General features: G+C 36.5%; 1 long non-coding RNA gene across 4 annotated transcripts in view; it reads left to right on the top strand.

The window, feature by feature from the left end:
• LOC143815131 (uncharacterized) overlaps nt 1–16,071 on the top strand; it is a 610,659-nt gene that overhangs the window by 437,923 nt on the left and 156,665 nt on the right. For all 4 annotated transcript variants that reach the window (XR_013223685.1, XR_013223683.1, XR_013223684.1 and 1 more), the window contains one exon: nt 10,027–10,083. This is a non-coding gene — a long non-coding RNA (uncharacterized LOC143815131). The remainder of the gene's footprint in view (nt 1–10,026; nt 10,084–16,071) is intronic.

Below are 16,071 nucleotides of genomic sequence, written 5' to 3'. Positions count from 1 at the left end.
GGAAAATGGCCGCGGGATGCCGCGCGTGCGCAGATGGAGATTGCGGCGGCCATTTTCCTGAAGCAGAGTTCGCATCTCGGCTTCAGGAAAATGGCCGCCGCGATCTCCATCTGCGCATGCGCGGCATCCTGCGGCCATTTTCCTGAAGCCGCGGCCAGCAGAGCGCCGCTTCTGCGCACGCGCGGCCAAAGGAAGATGGCCGCCCCCACCGATCACCAATGAAATAGTGCACATCGCGCTCTTTTAACTCCCCTGTGTAGTGGATTCGGGACCTTGGGCATGCGCAAACCACTACGCCACCAACGGAAAACTAAGCAAGATCTGGGGGAAGACACCACGCCCTTTTGACCAGACCAGCCTGATTGACAGGCGAAAACGGCTACTTTGGTAACGTATTTTGGCAGCATAGGTGGGGAATCGGGGTCCACAAAATACACTGTTGTAATGCACAGCTCAGGCCCTATTTAACAGTATTTTTATCTCATACCGAAAAAACGGGGTGACAGGTGCCCTTTAATGTGGCATTGCTTTTAAAATCCTTTGTGAAGTACTCCTGTCTCTATACCAACTTGGACAAATAAGAACTGTTCGCGATTGAAGTCGTGGAATTAGAAGAATTCAGGTTTCTACAAGAATGTGAATCCTAAATCAAATGCTTAAGGGTTTAAGTCTCAAAATCCATAGCTGTTTACTCACGTTTAAGTATAGAATCTAAAAGATTTAAACAAAAATTAATGGTTTAGAGGAGGCTTTCGTTGGTGGTGAGAATAAATGTGATAAAAATGAGTTGGAGGGCTACAACAAGGCCATTTCCAAATAGTTTGGAGTCCAACATGCTACAGTGAGAAAAAATATCTACAGGTGGAAAACGTTCAAGACAGCTGACAATCTTCCCAGGAGTGTAATTATTAGAAAATTTTGACACCAAATCCGGCCATGCAATGCTCAGAGAAATTGTTAAAAAAAACACCAACAAGCTAGAGCTCCAACTCTAAAGGCCTACGTTAGCATATTAAATGTCCAATTATATGACAGTATAATTAGTAAGCGACTGACGAGTGAACACATATGGCTTGTTTGCAAGGGTTGCCATGTTTTTTTTTTTAAAGAACATGTCAGCAAAGTTCCATCTAAACAAACCACAAGACATCAGGAACAATATCATTTGGACAGATGAGCCACAGTTAGTGAAAGCTAAGAGAAACACTTCATACCTGCTGTCAAGCATGGTGGTTTAGAGATGATGATTTGGGCTTCCTCTGTAGCCACAGGACCCGGGCACTTAGCAGTCATTAAACCAAACACAAACTTCTCTATATACTTGAATGTATTCTTGAATTAAATTATTATTATTATTATTTATATAGCACCATTAATTCCATGGTGCTGTACATGAGAAGGGGTTACATACAGAGTTATAGATATCGTTTACAGTAAACAAGTTTACAATGACAGACTGGTGCAGAGGGGAGAGGACCCTGTCCTTGCGGACTTACATTCTACATACATAACTTAAATGTGAAGTTATCAATTCAAAAGCTACAGCTTGGTCGAAACTGGGTCATTCAACAGGACAATGATCCCAAGCACAGCAGCAAATCTACATAAGAATGACTGAAAAATAAAAGAATCAAAGTGCTTCAGTGACCCAGTCCAAACCCAAGACCCAAGTCCAGACCTCAACCCAATAAGAGAACGTTGCATAAACGAATGCTCACAAACCTCAAGGAAGCTAAGCAACATTTCTGGAGAAGTTTGAAAAAATCCCTCCAAAATAATGTGAGAGACTGATAGTCGTGCAGGAAAAGATTACAATAAGTTATTGTTACTGTCGGTAGCTCTACAAGCTATTGATTCATGGGATGTGTTTAGTTTTTCACCAAATGTTTGGCCTAGTTTTTAGTAAATTACATGGCATAATGTGTCGTTTTATTTATCTGAGATTGTATTTACCTAATTTTAGGACCTTTTAAAGACCAAATGTTTTTTTATTATGTCCTTTTATGTAAAACTTCCGAATATAGAACAGATATACTTTTCTCATGACTTACAGTCATAGTATATATATATAAAAAAATGATATTTTCTTTGTAGTAATGCTGGCACAAAACCAGCACATACCAGGACATAAGAACAAAAAACTCATTGGCCCGGATTCATTAAGACTGGTGCCTAATTCACTAAGCTTAATGAATCAGGTCCAACTTGAGAGTGGTGTGCGCCTCCAGGTTCCTTGCCATAAATCAGTCAGGTACTGGAGTATAATTTATGGCATAAGGAGCGCCACGGCTCACCATAAATTAGATAGGCATTCCGTTCTAGCTCTGCCCATTTTGTCGAAACTGGCAGAATGTGTTGTGTTAACCTCACATTCTGCAAAAAATAAAACAATACAAAAAAAATCAAACCTACACATATTTGGTATCCCGCGTTCAGAATCGCCCGATCTATCAATAAAAAAAGGATTAACCTGATCGCTAAACGGCGTAGCGAGAAAAAAACCCCAAACGCCAAAATTACGTTTTTTTTTACGCTGTGACGTTGCATTAAAATGCAATAATGGGCGATCAAAAAAAGTATCTGCACAAAAGTGGAATCATTAAAAATGTAAGCTCGGCATGCATAAAATAAGTCCTCACCAAACCCTAGATCACGAAAAATGGAGACGCTACGGGTATTGGAAAATGGCACAATTTAAAAAAAAAATTTTTTAGCAAAGTTTGGATTTTTTTTTCACCACTTAGATAAAAAAGAACCTAGACATATTTGGTGTCTATGATCTCGTAATGACCTGGAGAATCATAGTGGCAGGTCAGTTTTAACATTTAATGAACCTAGCAAAAAAGCCAAACAAAAAACAAGTGTGGGATTGCACTTTTTTTGCAATTTCATCGCACTTTGATTTTTTTTCATGTTTTCGGTTACATGACATGGTAAAACCAATGGTATCACTCAAAAGTTCAACTCGTCCCACAAAAAATAAGCCCTCACATGGCCATATTGACGGAAAAATAAAAAAGTTATGGCTCTGGAAAGAAAGGGAGTGAAAAACGGAAACGAAAAAACAAAAAAAGCTCCGGGGGTTAAAGGGTTAAAGGAATGTCTCACAGGAAATTGCACTATCTTAATCAAGTTTTTATTATCAATGTAATTACTTTGAATTTCCTTTTTTCATTTTAAGTAAATATTAAAATAATCTAAACATATTCACTGCTCACAATAAGCTGTTACTTTGTGCTTCATTTAGCTAATGTTTCAGCTTGGCTGTGTAGACTGGGACATAATAAGCAGAGAACAAAGGATTTCATGAGGCATTGCTGGACTACTTTAGGGCCAGAGGTCTATACAATCTAATATAGCCATGTTTTTCACATAAATAAGAGTCTGTATGTAGCTTTACTGATTTTTCTTGGTGTCCTTGGAAGAAGGGGCACTACTTGTTTTCTTGAAACTGTATTAGGCCGGATTCACACGTCAGTGGCTCCGGTACGTGTGGTGACCGTTTCCTCATGTACCGGAGACACTGACACACGTAGACACATTAAAATAAATTTGTCTCTGCAGATGTCAGCATGTTTTCACGGACCGTGTGTCCGTGTGCAAAACACGGAGACATGTCAGTGTTCGTGGGAGCGCACGGATCACACGGACCCATTAAAGTCAATGGCTGCATGTAAACACCGTCCATGTGCTTTCCGTGTGCTTTTTTTTAAAGTCATAGGGTTAAAATTGAAACAAATTGTTTCAATACATGGACACAGATACACGGACAGGACACGGATGATAAACGCGGACACACGGATAGCACACGGATGACACACGGATGGCCTATGTGCACACACGGACACATGGACACGGATAGCTCCGGAAATATCTGGACGTGTGAGACTGGCCTTAGTCTGCTTTTCCGTGTCCCTATTTCACAGATCATACACAAAGTGCAGTGCGTGGGACTAATCATGAATCTCCTGACTTTAACTGACAGCCTCCTAAGCATATATGAGGTTATTAGTCAGGAGATCTTTGTTACCTCAGACATTACAGTCCATACAATCACTGTAATACACAGATTTGTAAATGCAGCTTTAAACTATTGATACTTTCTGACCATTAACTTTATTTAAGCTGATATAAATCACACTCTTGCTGCTGCAATGCCTATACATATAATTGCATATCTTAACATATACTTACCTTGTAATGTCTTCACATCCTGTTCCGTCCAGATGTGTCCGGATCCCAGAATTCCAAGCGGCGGAAGTTCACCGACCGCCATATTGGGACACCCAAGTGATGGGTGTCTCAATATGGAAACTGCTGGTGGTACCAGCCTTTTGCGCGGAACACCGCTGTAACACACACACACGCTGTATATGCCATACGCACCACACACACACAAACACACACTGTACATGCCGTATGCACCACACACACACACTCACACACACACAATGTATATGCCATATGCACCACACACACACACACAAACACTGTATATGCCGTACGCAGCCTCTTGCGCGGTACCACCAGCGGAACACCGTCGCGAACACACCATCACCGGGATCAGCAGAATGATTCACTTCATCTTTTTACAGGAGGAGCGCATGCGCAGAAGTCAGCACATGTGGAAAGAGAGATTGGATAGGTGGGTGAGCACACGTTGGGGAGATATTCTCAATGCTGCAAAGCCTGCTGCCATTGTGACATTACCGCCCTATCGCATCGGGCCTCCATCTAGTAATACATAAAGGAAATGTCAATATTCAATAAGGCCGTTTCCCATAGAAGTTTACAAAATAAAAAAAATGCTGTTTAAAAGTACATGAGGTTCTCCCTTTAAGAGGTTATCTCAAACGGAAAGATAATTCTGTAACATCTGTGCCTATTCGTGTCTCCGTTGCTTCCACTTTGACCGCTGGGAAATGGTGCTGCTTTATAGCTGGTGAATCATGATAGTGACAGTCCAGTGTTTTTCCTGGGACTTTTGGTGTCACTTAGCACTAGAACTACCGCAGGTTTCATAATACCTATAACTACCATTAGGGGTCATTTTGACCCCCATTCAAAAGTACTGACTCTGGAGTAAAAATAACTTTTTTGTTGCCAACAAATTAAAGAAGATTTATTTTAACTTAGTAGGAACAGTGTTAAGATCAAGTACAGCAGGCATTTTTCTTTTACATGGTCATAGCATGAAGCTGAAGAATGAACTCCCGTCTGCTAATTTTACTCCCAGTTGCTGTTTCATAGAGTATAGTTGCGTTTATAGCTGCTAAATCAAGTACATTACAGAACACCTGAACAGGCCATCGGCGGCTTCCAGATTTTGTGGTGTACTTTCGAGCCATCTGGTCTACTGTGTCCACTCCAACCTTTGTTTTATTGTAAAATTGTACCGTTTCCGTTTTTTTTTTCTTGTCGTTTCCAACTGCTACATCTGGGTGAAGACTACTGAGCAAATTGACATTCTTATTTGGCTTACCTTGGTAAACTGTAAGAGTGTTGTCACCATTCTTCATCAGAGTAGTCTCATATGTAATTGTTATTAGGAGACTTGCCTACTACTACTTTTATGTATGGGGTCAAATTGACCCCTTCAGTACTTATAGGTATGAATTGTAAAATCCGGGCCCCTGAAAAAGTTTCAATTCATTTTTGTGTCCTAAAATATGCACTACCATGAATAAATAAAAATCACAAAAACTCAGAACTCATTTGTTAAAATTTTAGAAATTATAGGAAAAAGAAATAGCAAAAGGGTCAAAATGACCCCTCCGGTAGTTCTAGTGTTAGGGAGCTACAGGGTTAATTTTGGTCTGGTTTTAATCACTCCTTTTTGAGATTTCTGGGCAAAGCTGTAATTTATCTAAACCCCTGAAGCTCTTACATCTTACTGCCAGTCAATAGTTCTGCTTCCCTGGTCTTTATCTCTGTTCTGTGCACCTGTAGGGTTATCCTGATTTATCTTATTCCCTACCTCGGCTTGTATTTTGACCACCTGCTTACTTTCTGATTTTGTCTCTGATGTGACCTCTAGGTATTGACCCTGCATGATGTCCCTTCTTGCCACCAGCTTGCTCTACCAGGCAGCAGCTCACTCTGTGGCCCCAGCCCAGGGGTTCTTGTGTAAGCCCATCTCCCTGTATAGGTTTTAAAGGGGGTAGATCAGGGCAATCTGGTAAATGAAGTGGCTTGTGCTAATCATGTCCATAGAAGCTCTAGTAACAGCTACCCGTCTTTCACAAACAGTGCTATTGTGACAAATTCTGCTTACAATCATGTACAGTTTCTTTATAACAGATCTATTCCCATACCTAAAAATGTGATCCCAGACCCTAAACCGGGGTTCCTAAGCCTTTTAAATCCAAATACTTCCCACGTAATTATGGCCACATATCCCAAAGACTATGATCATGATTGTGCTACGCTTTAAAAGAACAATATGAAGACAGGGTAGGTCCTGATTGGAGACATTCAACATACCTTCTTGGGCTATACATTTTCCAAGTTGAAAGCCTTAGCTCTAAGCAAAAGGTGTCCATCGGCAAATTTTGGGCGACTGGTTGCCATTGCAATCTACTATTGTCAATACTATTTATAGGGGCATTCTACTGTTAAAGAGTGGTATCTTAATCAGAGGAACCCTTCTAATAAATACATATACTCTAACAATAGGATTAATTGATTTAGGCTTAGCTAGCAGGCTGACTTCCCTGTTTGGATGAAGCATATTCTTTCCAGTCTTTCTTGTGTTTCGAGGGCTGCTGACCCTTGTTCTCACCCGGCCGCTCTTTTACCATATTGATTTAATAAGTGAATATTGATGTATATGTGCTAGGACTTCTATAGTAATTTTCTTGAAATTCTGAAATATCTTTTTGAGAAATTTTTGAGTATTACCATTTAAAGAAACTGATAACAATTATTCTATAATTTTAAGGAGGGTCGGCACATAGTGGATGCTGTAGCTTACACAGAGATCCTAGAATACCATATCGTAGCTTATGCAGTGCACAGGCTGACTCTAGAAGGCTAACATCAGACTTACATCAACTTTATCTCAAGTGGCAAAGGCATGAATTTATTTTTACTTTTATTCTAAGTCTTTGTGGGGTTTTTTTTTTAGTAACGAGTGCTTTAAACTTAAGAGCAAGGAGGGGCGTACTATTGGAATCTAAACAGTTTTTTTTTTTCGGGGCATTACTTCCAGCTAGAATTCTGCAATACTGTATTTGCCATCGCTGCCGGCTATTGCTGTGCATCTACTTTCTAAGGAATTTTAAGTCTGACTGCACCGAACAAGATTTAAAAGGTTCCGTTATACAATACTTTAACAAGTCTGAAAAGGACAAGCTATTGGCAGCTCCTACTGCTCACCCCTTCCGTGACAGGAGGGAATAATTGTCAGATTTAACTCTTCGAAGCCCGGGATAATGTTTTTTGGCTGTCTACCCTGTCGCAGGTTTCTCTTCTTTCCGAAAGCTGTGTAAAGCTAGAAAAGTTGTTTTATACAATGCAGCAATGCCTAGTACAGGATCTTTCAAAGCTAAGGATAGAAAGAGGTTAATGCAGTCCAGGGGCTTGACAGGACACGGTCTGATTTTTTTTTTTTTAAGGATTTGAAGGCAATTTTTGAAATGCTAGAAAATCTAACAAGCAGTAACATCTTGTAGGAGATTTTTTTTTTCTCCGTCTCTCTTCGTCGCTGTTAAGTAGCTTGAAGAGTTTCTGTGAGAATGAATCAGATTCACTCTGGACAACTTTGCATTCCTAGTCATCATCCTATTAGGCGGCCACGATTCCATCTCTGGCTGATGGGCAGAGAAAGTGGGCAGCATGCCAGGTAGACGTTTCCATGGCTCCCAACCCCCAAAGGTGATGCGTTTTTTTTTCCAGCTAATTTAGAAGAGAGTGGGCTGAGCTCAGGGTGTACAGTACGCCAGACAATAGCTGCCTTCGCAATATCAACAGAATGGTTTATGGGAATGCACTCCCGACTTGGCAGAGGATCATGTGACCGTACGGCTGAGATTTTGTGTGGATGCCAAGGGGTCTTGGATAGCAACATCCATGCTGACTTTCCCCCCTCTTCTTCTTTCAAGGCTCAGAAAATGGCGGATTTTAAAAAACTTGACTTTAGTCGGACTCAGCAAGCGATTCAGCTTTGAAGCACAACTTCGTCTTTATTCCGGCTTTTTTTCTTTTGGCAGGCCACTAGGAGGCTGTCCCTTTCACGCCTGATACATTTTTTTTTACTGCGTATCTTCATACAGATAAAGACAAATGTAAATATTATTTTCGCCAAATACATTTTGCATATGTATTTTAGCGGGCATACGACATTTCATACATCCGATTGAATATTGCGACGACTGGCAAAGTAAAAAGTTCTGGTTTGGATAATTAACAGGCAAATGAGGTGACAGCATACAACATGAGCTCATTGCTCTACACTGAAGCACACTGGCAACCTGCCTCTCTGACCCCCTCCTGCTCCGGCAGATCATTTCCCTTATTTTATAAAATGCAAGCTGCCTACATACATATCATGGGATCTCCCACCTCTATCATGGTGCAGATTGTCGCGGCAAGGATTGGTGATGATTTTGTGCAGTGCTTTGTGCCTGGAATCCTGAGAGGTGAAATGCAAAAAAAAAGAAAGTCAGGATGCATCATAGACTTTCTGGAAAAACAGCTTCATGTAATGGATATTTGTACTTTTTTATTTTTTTAATATAATTTTACATTTTTTAGATACTTTTTTATCCCATGCATTTAATTTTGGTGGAATAGGCCATGCAGCCGTGAACTTCACCAGGTATATTCTACTTTTTACTTATCTAGAAATTTGTACTTGCCGGTCATCCATCACACATAAATGCCATTCTTTGTGTTTGTTCTACTTGTTTTTTTGCATTTTTTTTTTATATAACGGGACTTGTATTTTAGATTAACACGCAGAGCTGAGCATTGTGTAGAGTTTATGATTTTTTTCCTTTCTATGCCATAGCTACTTAACAGTATCATTTTAGCATTAAACATTCTACTCGCATATCTGTTTGCTTCTTTAATTAAGTTCATTTGTAACTATATATGAAGTAGAGGCTAGGATTAAAGTATGTAATTGGCTGGAATGATAGTAATTTTTCAGTTTTACTTCTGTTTCGTGCACTTAGGAATACTAGATATTACTTTTTTCCCCCCTTATTATTTTCTTTTTTTTTTCTTTTTTTTAAAGTTATAATTTTTTTTTCAAGTTAAGTGCCCTATCATAATTGAGATTGTCCAAAAGAAAAGTATGTTTCCAGTCTTTCAGTAAAAAAGTAAATGTTTGAGACATGAAAAACGGCGACATCAGTGGAAAAATAAAGAATATTTATATAAACTGTTAAAAAATCGGGTAGATTTTATTAATATGAATATATATGTATATATACATATATATATATGTTTCCATAAATGTCAAAAATGACAACGACAAAGGAAAAATAATGAATATTGACCTGAATGATTAAAAAATATGGATGATTTTATTTATATATGTGTAGCTATATATTTCCATAAGTGGTAGAATTCAATCCGAAATGATCATTTATATATATATATATATATATATATATATATATATATATATATATATATATATATATATATATATATATATATATATATATATATATATATACATGGATTGATATATAGATAGATATATGAATTTGTTGGGGACTACTTTACTTATTTAGTAAATGTACTTTCATTTTGGCTCGAGTTTTGACATTTTTGGAAATTTTCCAAATTTGACATTTGCAATTGTAGTGTTTCGTTTAGAATGTCTGTAATAAACCTATTTTGCTACCGGCAAATACAATCAGAAAATTAAGGGCATCTATATATATATATATATATATATATATATATATATATGCTATACCAGATCTTTATTTTGTTAAAATATAGAAGATATAGCAATTTTTTTAATATATATTTTTTATATCATGTATACTAATTCTGATGTCATAATTTCAGACAACCCAAGAGGAGCAAAGTTGCTGAAGTTGTGAAGTTTCCAAGCTATCGGCAAAGGTAAAGGGAGACTGGAATTTTACTCTTTAATGTTAATGGTTAACATGTTCTTATGTTTTGCTGCAAGTGATTCTCATTTCTAATTTAGCCACATCAATCTTAGAAGGAGCTAAAAAAAAAACACCCTAACAATTTATCAACCTGCCACTGCCAAAATCCTTCACGTTGGTTGACAAGTGTATAAATATGTATGTGTGTTTGTTTTTACTTTGCAAGAGTTTAAATCTTGGAGTAAAAAGTTATTTTCCGTCATCGTGCATTGGATTCTGTCAGTTTATAGCATCTGTTTTTTAAAAAAGATTTTCCATTTTATTCCAATGTAGTAACATATGTAATACCAGAAAATGAATTTAAAGCATTAATGTGTTCTACGGAAATTTTAAAAAGCGGGGAAAAAAACCCCCAGCCAAGGCTTGTGTCCCATGATGCATTGTTGACATTGTGTCATAGTATGTCATATCATTGTGCGTAATAGATTTTACCCTATACGTTATCTATTGTTCACTATCATTAGGTAATGGGGACAACCTAATCTACTCATAACTTGTCCTAAGGAAATACTAAGATTAAAAGAAAAAATATGATGCGTTTTTGACAGGAAAAAAAATATTACGTAGAAGTATTTTTATGCGAATTAAGCGCTATGTTAAAAAAAATGTCATCTCAAAAAGAAAATGATTAATTCTTGTCCAGATTTTACTATTTGGCTTAAAAAAAAAAGATAAAAAAATGTATAAAAGAGAAGATAAAAGCTTTAATGCCTAAGAACATGAACCCGTAGATCCGATCTTGTGGTGAATTGTTCTGCTCAAGCTCGTTTCTGTGGGTCTGTGTGATTGAGGTTCTGAGTCCACATGTTTCTCAACCTGTTGAAATTATAAGTAACTGGTTGAATTTAATGATTCGAATGTAATTTTTAATTACTCTTGTTTTTCTTTTAAGTTTTAAATTATGGCCAAAAATTCTATCTATCTATCTATCTATCTATCTATCTATCTATCTATCTATCTATCTATCTATCTATCTATCTATTATCTATCTATCTATCGATCTATCAACCTATCTATCTATTATCTATCTATATCTTTCTCATATATATATATGTATCTATCTATTATCTGTCTATCCCATATCTATCTATCTATGCACCTTATCTATAAGTTTATACTTTTTAAGATAAATTAAGCACAAACATATTTATTACAGAACATGTCTCGTTTATTCAGTTTTTTAATTTTTTGTTTTAACCTTTCAGTTTGTTTTCTCTTTCCATTTATATAGTTAATTACAACAACATTTTTACTTTTTAATATAAGTTACTAATACGCCTGAGTAATTTGATAACGTTATTGGCGAAGTACAGCACTTATTTTCTTTTGGCATGTTCTAGTGTTAAGCTCAAAACATGTTTCATTTATAAGTTTTCTTGAATTTTTAGATTTCAGCTTTTTTTTCTCCACATTTAATTCTCGATCAGATAATAAAAAGCATGCCTTTTTATAGCAGTTTAGTGTTTATAAAAAATAAAGATGGGGCATAACAGGGGAGAAAAAAAAAGATGAGTCCTGCAAGTGTACAAAACATGGAAGAAATGAAGATTTGGACTGCGTTGGAAGCTGTGTGCATCCAGGTTGAGGTAGTAGGTTGTATGGTTTAGAATGACACCCTGGGAGTTAACTGTACAACCTTCTAGCTTTCCTTGGAGCACACTTGAACCATCGAGGAATCGTCATCCCCTGAGACAAAACATCTGTCTTCAGTTGTGTTCTAAAACTTGTATGATGCAAAATTGGAAGCTCTGAATGTCTTTAAAACACAAAGTTCCGCGAATAAAATAGTATAAGAATATTCTATTCAACAATGTCAAAAAATATAATGCAACCTGAAAAGAATAAGAAGAGAAATACATAACTGTCAGTTCCTAAAAAAAATTTCTTTTAAAATTTTAAGCTTAATTAGTATTGTTTTTTTTAGGGAAGGAGAGCAGTGGTATAAGAGGATCGAAACCCCACACACCCTTTCTAGTCCTTGTAAATAATCTTTGTAATTGGGGCACCAATCTTGGTATAATATCGGCGCTGCAGTCCCAAATATTGGAGGATGTTATTATATAAAGGACATAGAAATGTATGTAAAGAATGCTAAGCAATTTCCATATTTTAATAGTCATATTCTTCTCCATCTTTCTAAGGTTTAGGCATAGACTATTACCTATCCACCATTATCACAGAAGTAGAATTTAGAATTCTTGGACATACATCCAAATACATTTATTTTGTCACTTGCTTTATCCACTTTGTTTGTACCCATCCTTCTCGCACAATGGAGGCGGCCATTTTGCACATAAACAGTATTCATGAGCACCCAGTGCTATGAATAATTTGGGTACGGATAAAAAAAAATGGAATACAAGCAAAAATACTTAATGAATCCATGATGAGTCTCAATCAAAGTTTTAGCTCAAGAGTCGACCTACGATCAAAAAAGTATAAATGACACTTGTAACGCTTCTAATTTGATTACAGTCATATCAAAATCCAAATGTTGATGTTGCTTTTCGGTCTAGTTGTTGTGTTTTGGTGAATTTTACATATGGCACAACTCAGCATTTTCTCTGGGTTTTCTATAGACCTGTAAGTAAACCTACATTAATTTAAAAGCAATCACCTCTACATAGTATAAGATGGATCAGTTTCCTAATATTGTTAGATTTTTCTAGCCTTTTAGTCCAAAATGAGTTCATATTGATTGTATTTTATTTATTTATTTTTTTTTTTAAATATTAACCCTATGTTTGGGCAAGCCAGTTGACTTGATGTGATATGTCCTAAAATTTCTTCCATCATAAATCTAAAAAAAAAATCTTTTGTGTTTGTTTTTGTGATTTCTTAGAATAATGGATGCTATGTGTTATTTATGTAGTCCTGTAATTATTCTGATTAGCTCTAATGACAAAGTAGAAAACCATTCATTTACAGTAGTATTTTGCATCAATACAATTAGCATTCAGGATGCTGATTGCTTGTATGTTCTTGCACCCATTCACCTTAATTAAACATTTTCCTCATTATTGATGCACTCTCAAATTAAATGGCTGTAATAAGGCAGGCTACCATTTTTTCGGTAATTTCCTGATATGCTGGCAAATGTGTCTTCGATTTATGCCAGGTTTTGTCGAACGATGGATATCAACAGAGCTTATGTAAAATAAGGTTTTAGCTGATGTATCAACCTGGATATCCCACAAAAAAAATTCCATTTCAGAAAGAAACATTTTTTTTTTCCTCTGTCATTTGCGCTAAGAATTTACTTTCTAGTATCAATTATGAAGCTTGAAGTGCGGATTTTTGTAGGACTTGGTTTTAATAAATGTTTGCGCTTCTACACTGAAATGTTTTGTATCATTCATCTGGACATTGCACCTTTTAAATATTTGGTTGAAAGATAAAAAATTATTTAAAAAAATAAATACATTTGTACGCTCGTATAACTAGTGATTATATTAATATTAGAATAAAATACAATATCAAACCCTATAGTATATTAAACAATAATAACTTTGCAATATTCTAAAAAAATATTAATGATCTGCAGTTTATAAGAATATTAGAACTCGGGGAACATCGTTTAACTGAATTTATATTGTGTGGGTCAGACGATATTATTTATCTCTTTCCATATATCCATATATTGATGCCCATGTTCGAAAAATGATGAAAGAGTTAATGGTTATAGCAGTTGTCCAGGCTGAAGTCGCTATGTTGGGATCTAGTTTTTCGCCATTGTTACCAGCTCCATATTTACTCGCTCCTCTAAATTTTTGTAAAAAGAGTAGCTAGCAGACCATTTTTACATAAGGTGTTAGTTGCTATGTAAGTATTCTTGGTGCTGGAGCTAAAGTTTTCATACATAACTATATTATACATCCATGGACTCAATTTGGAAATTATAGACAACATTTTTTTACCGATGAATATAAATTTGATTGGCGAAAAAATTGTGGTATGTTCCATCACATTCTCAAGGTAATATCCTATAAGGGTTTTCTTCCTATAAGAGTTGACAGTGTTTTACAGAGGCGCGAAGTGCCTACAGGCCCATATTTTGGTCTCGTATAGATTCTGTGTTCTGGACCACAAAGACCTGTGCACGCATTGCAGACTTGTTGTGTTTTTGTCACATTTTTTATCTGCTCAGATTTGTCACAAATCGGGAAGGATTTCCTAACCAGTAAAGTGAATGAGAGCCCTGAAATCTCTTGCACACATTGCTTATTTTTGACTTGCAGATTTGGAGCAGATTCAAATCTGCAGCATGTCAATTCTTTCAGCGTTTTTGCTGCAGATTTCACACATACTATCGAGTGGGGAAAAATCTGCCACAAAAATGCTTCAAAAACGCACCTATTCTACGCTTTGTCAAGAGATGCAGCAATGGTGCAGAAATTGCGGCACTAAATGCTTAACATGTGCACATACACTAAGGGTGTAGGTATGTAGGAGTTGTTTTTAGTGTGTTACTTGTACATTATTATCGTGAAGTTGGACTCTGTGGTCTGTATCTAACACTGTTTGGATCTATTTAAGCATGATAAATGCCTTTAAGAATTCAAAAAATATAAAATCCTCAGTATATTGTAGTATGCATTTTTTCAGTAAATTAATTTTATTTCTAAGATTGCATTAGTACGAAAGCTGGATCCTCCACCGATGCTGTGCCAGAAGCATAGATTGGAAGGGATAATCACAAACACTACTGATTTTCATTAGTGGAATGATTGCAGAAAGAAGCAGGCTAAATGCATCATGGCATCGAAATGAAAGGTTTTGTACATGGCTTGTGCAAATTATAAAAAAAAAATATAAAGTTAGGACTAATCGTAGTCTGTAGGTTCTGGGTGCTGTTTTCTCATATAATAAGATATTTCCTTCACAATTGTTGAAAATTTAGAAGTATGAAAGCCCCGAAAGAGGGGAACAATTATTTTTTATCCTATTTCTGTTGAGTCCAAAGACCTCCATACACATTACATGAAAGTCATGAACCCGCCAATTTCAGTAGAACTAGTCAACCATCTGATGTGTATGGAGAGTCTCCCAACTCTCTTCCAATAGATAATGTAGAGTGACAAAAGGATCGGGGAGTTGGAATTTCAATATGTGACCCTTTTATTCTAAAGGATATGTCTGTCAGCAGGTTTTTTCTTTCTTCTGAGAGCTCACGTGTTTATGGAAAGTCAGGAAAGATGGCCGAACAAACATTTACCGAAATCTTATTTGTATGGCTACTTTTGCATAGACCTTATGGTTCTTTTAGCCATGCAGCAGGTTTAAATTTTCGATATCTCAGAATGAACCGTGCCAAGAGAACAATCATTGATCACCAACAGGTCTACATTTGGAAAAGGGTTTGTTCTGATGGGACAACCCAATTAAATGTACAAAAGTGCATGCTTGGGAACCTTATAATTCTAAACACCGAATGAATAAACTATATCTAGTCAATATTAAATAATAGGAAGCCTGAATGTCCTCAACACAAAGATGGGTGCTCAGTAGAGTGTCGCGATCCACAGATGTAGAAAAACTAAATTAAAGAGTAACCGTCATTTTAATTTTTATTTCCTAAATGAATAGTGCATTGGAATATATCTTATCAGGGTGTTCTGCTTCTTTCTCCTCCCAGATTGATCTTTCATTTTCAATTCATAGGTAAAATCTGTACAATCTGTATTTAGTGAAGACAGATTTCCCCATGACTTGAGAGAAGATAACAGTTGGTGCTGTAAAAAAATTCTATGGAGGGGGAGAAGGGTGGAACCTAGAGACACTTGTATGTTCTCCTGAAAGTTCTCCTGAAATAACAATTACAGTTTTCCATAGAACTTTATGGGGATAACAAATTTCCCTAATAACGTATATTACCCTTATTTCACCTGAATTATTGAAAACAATTAAAATGGTAGATACTCTTTTAAAAAAAATGAGT

This window comes from Ranitomeya variabilis, chromosome 3, assembly GCF_051348905.1.
Source record: "Ranitomeya variabilis isolate aRanVar5 chromosome 3, aRanVar5.hap1, whole genome shotgun sequence".
NCBI lineage: Eukaryota > Metazoa > Chordata > Amphibia > Anura > Dendrobatidae > Ranitomeya > Ranitomeya variabilis.
Note: the sequence above shows the minus strand (reverse complement) of the source record. Positions and strands in the feature narration are given on the sequence as shown.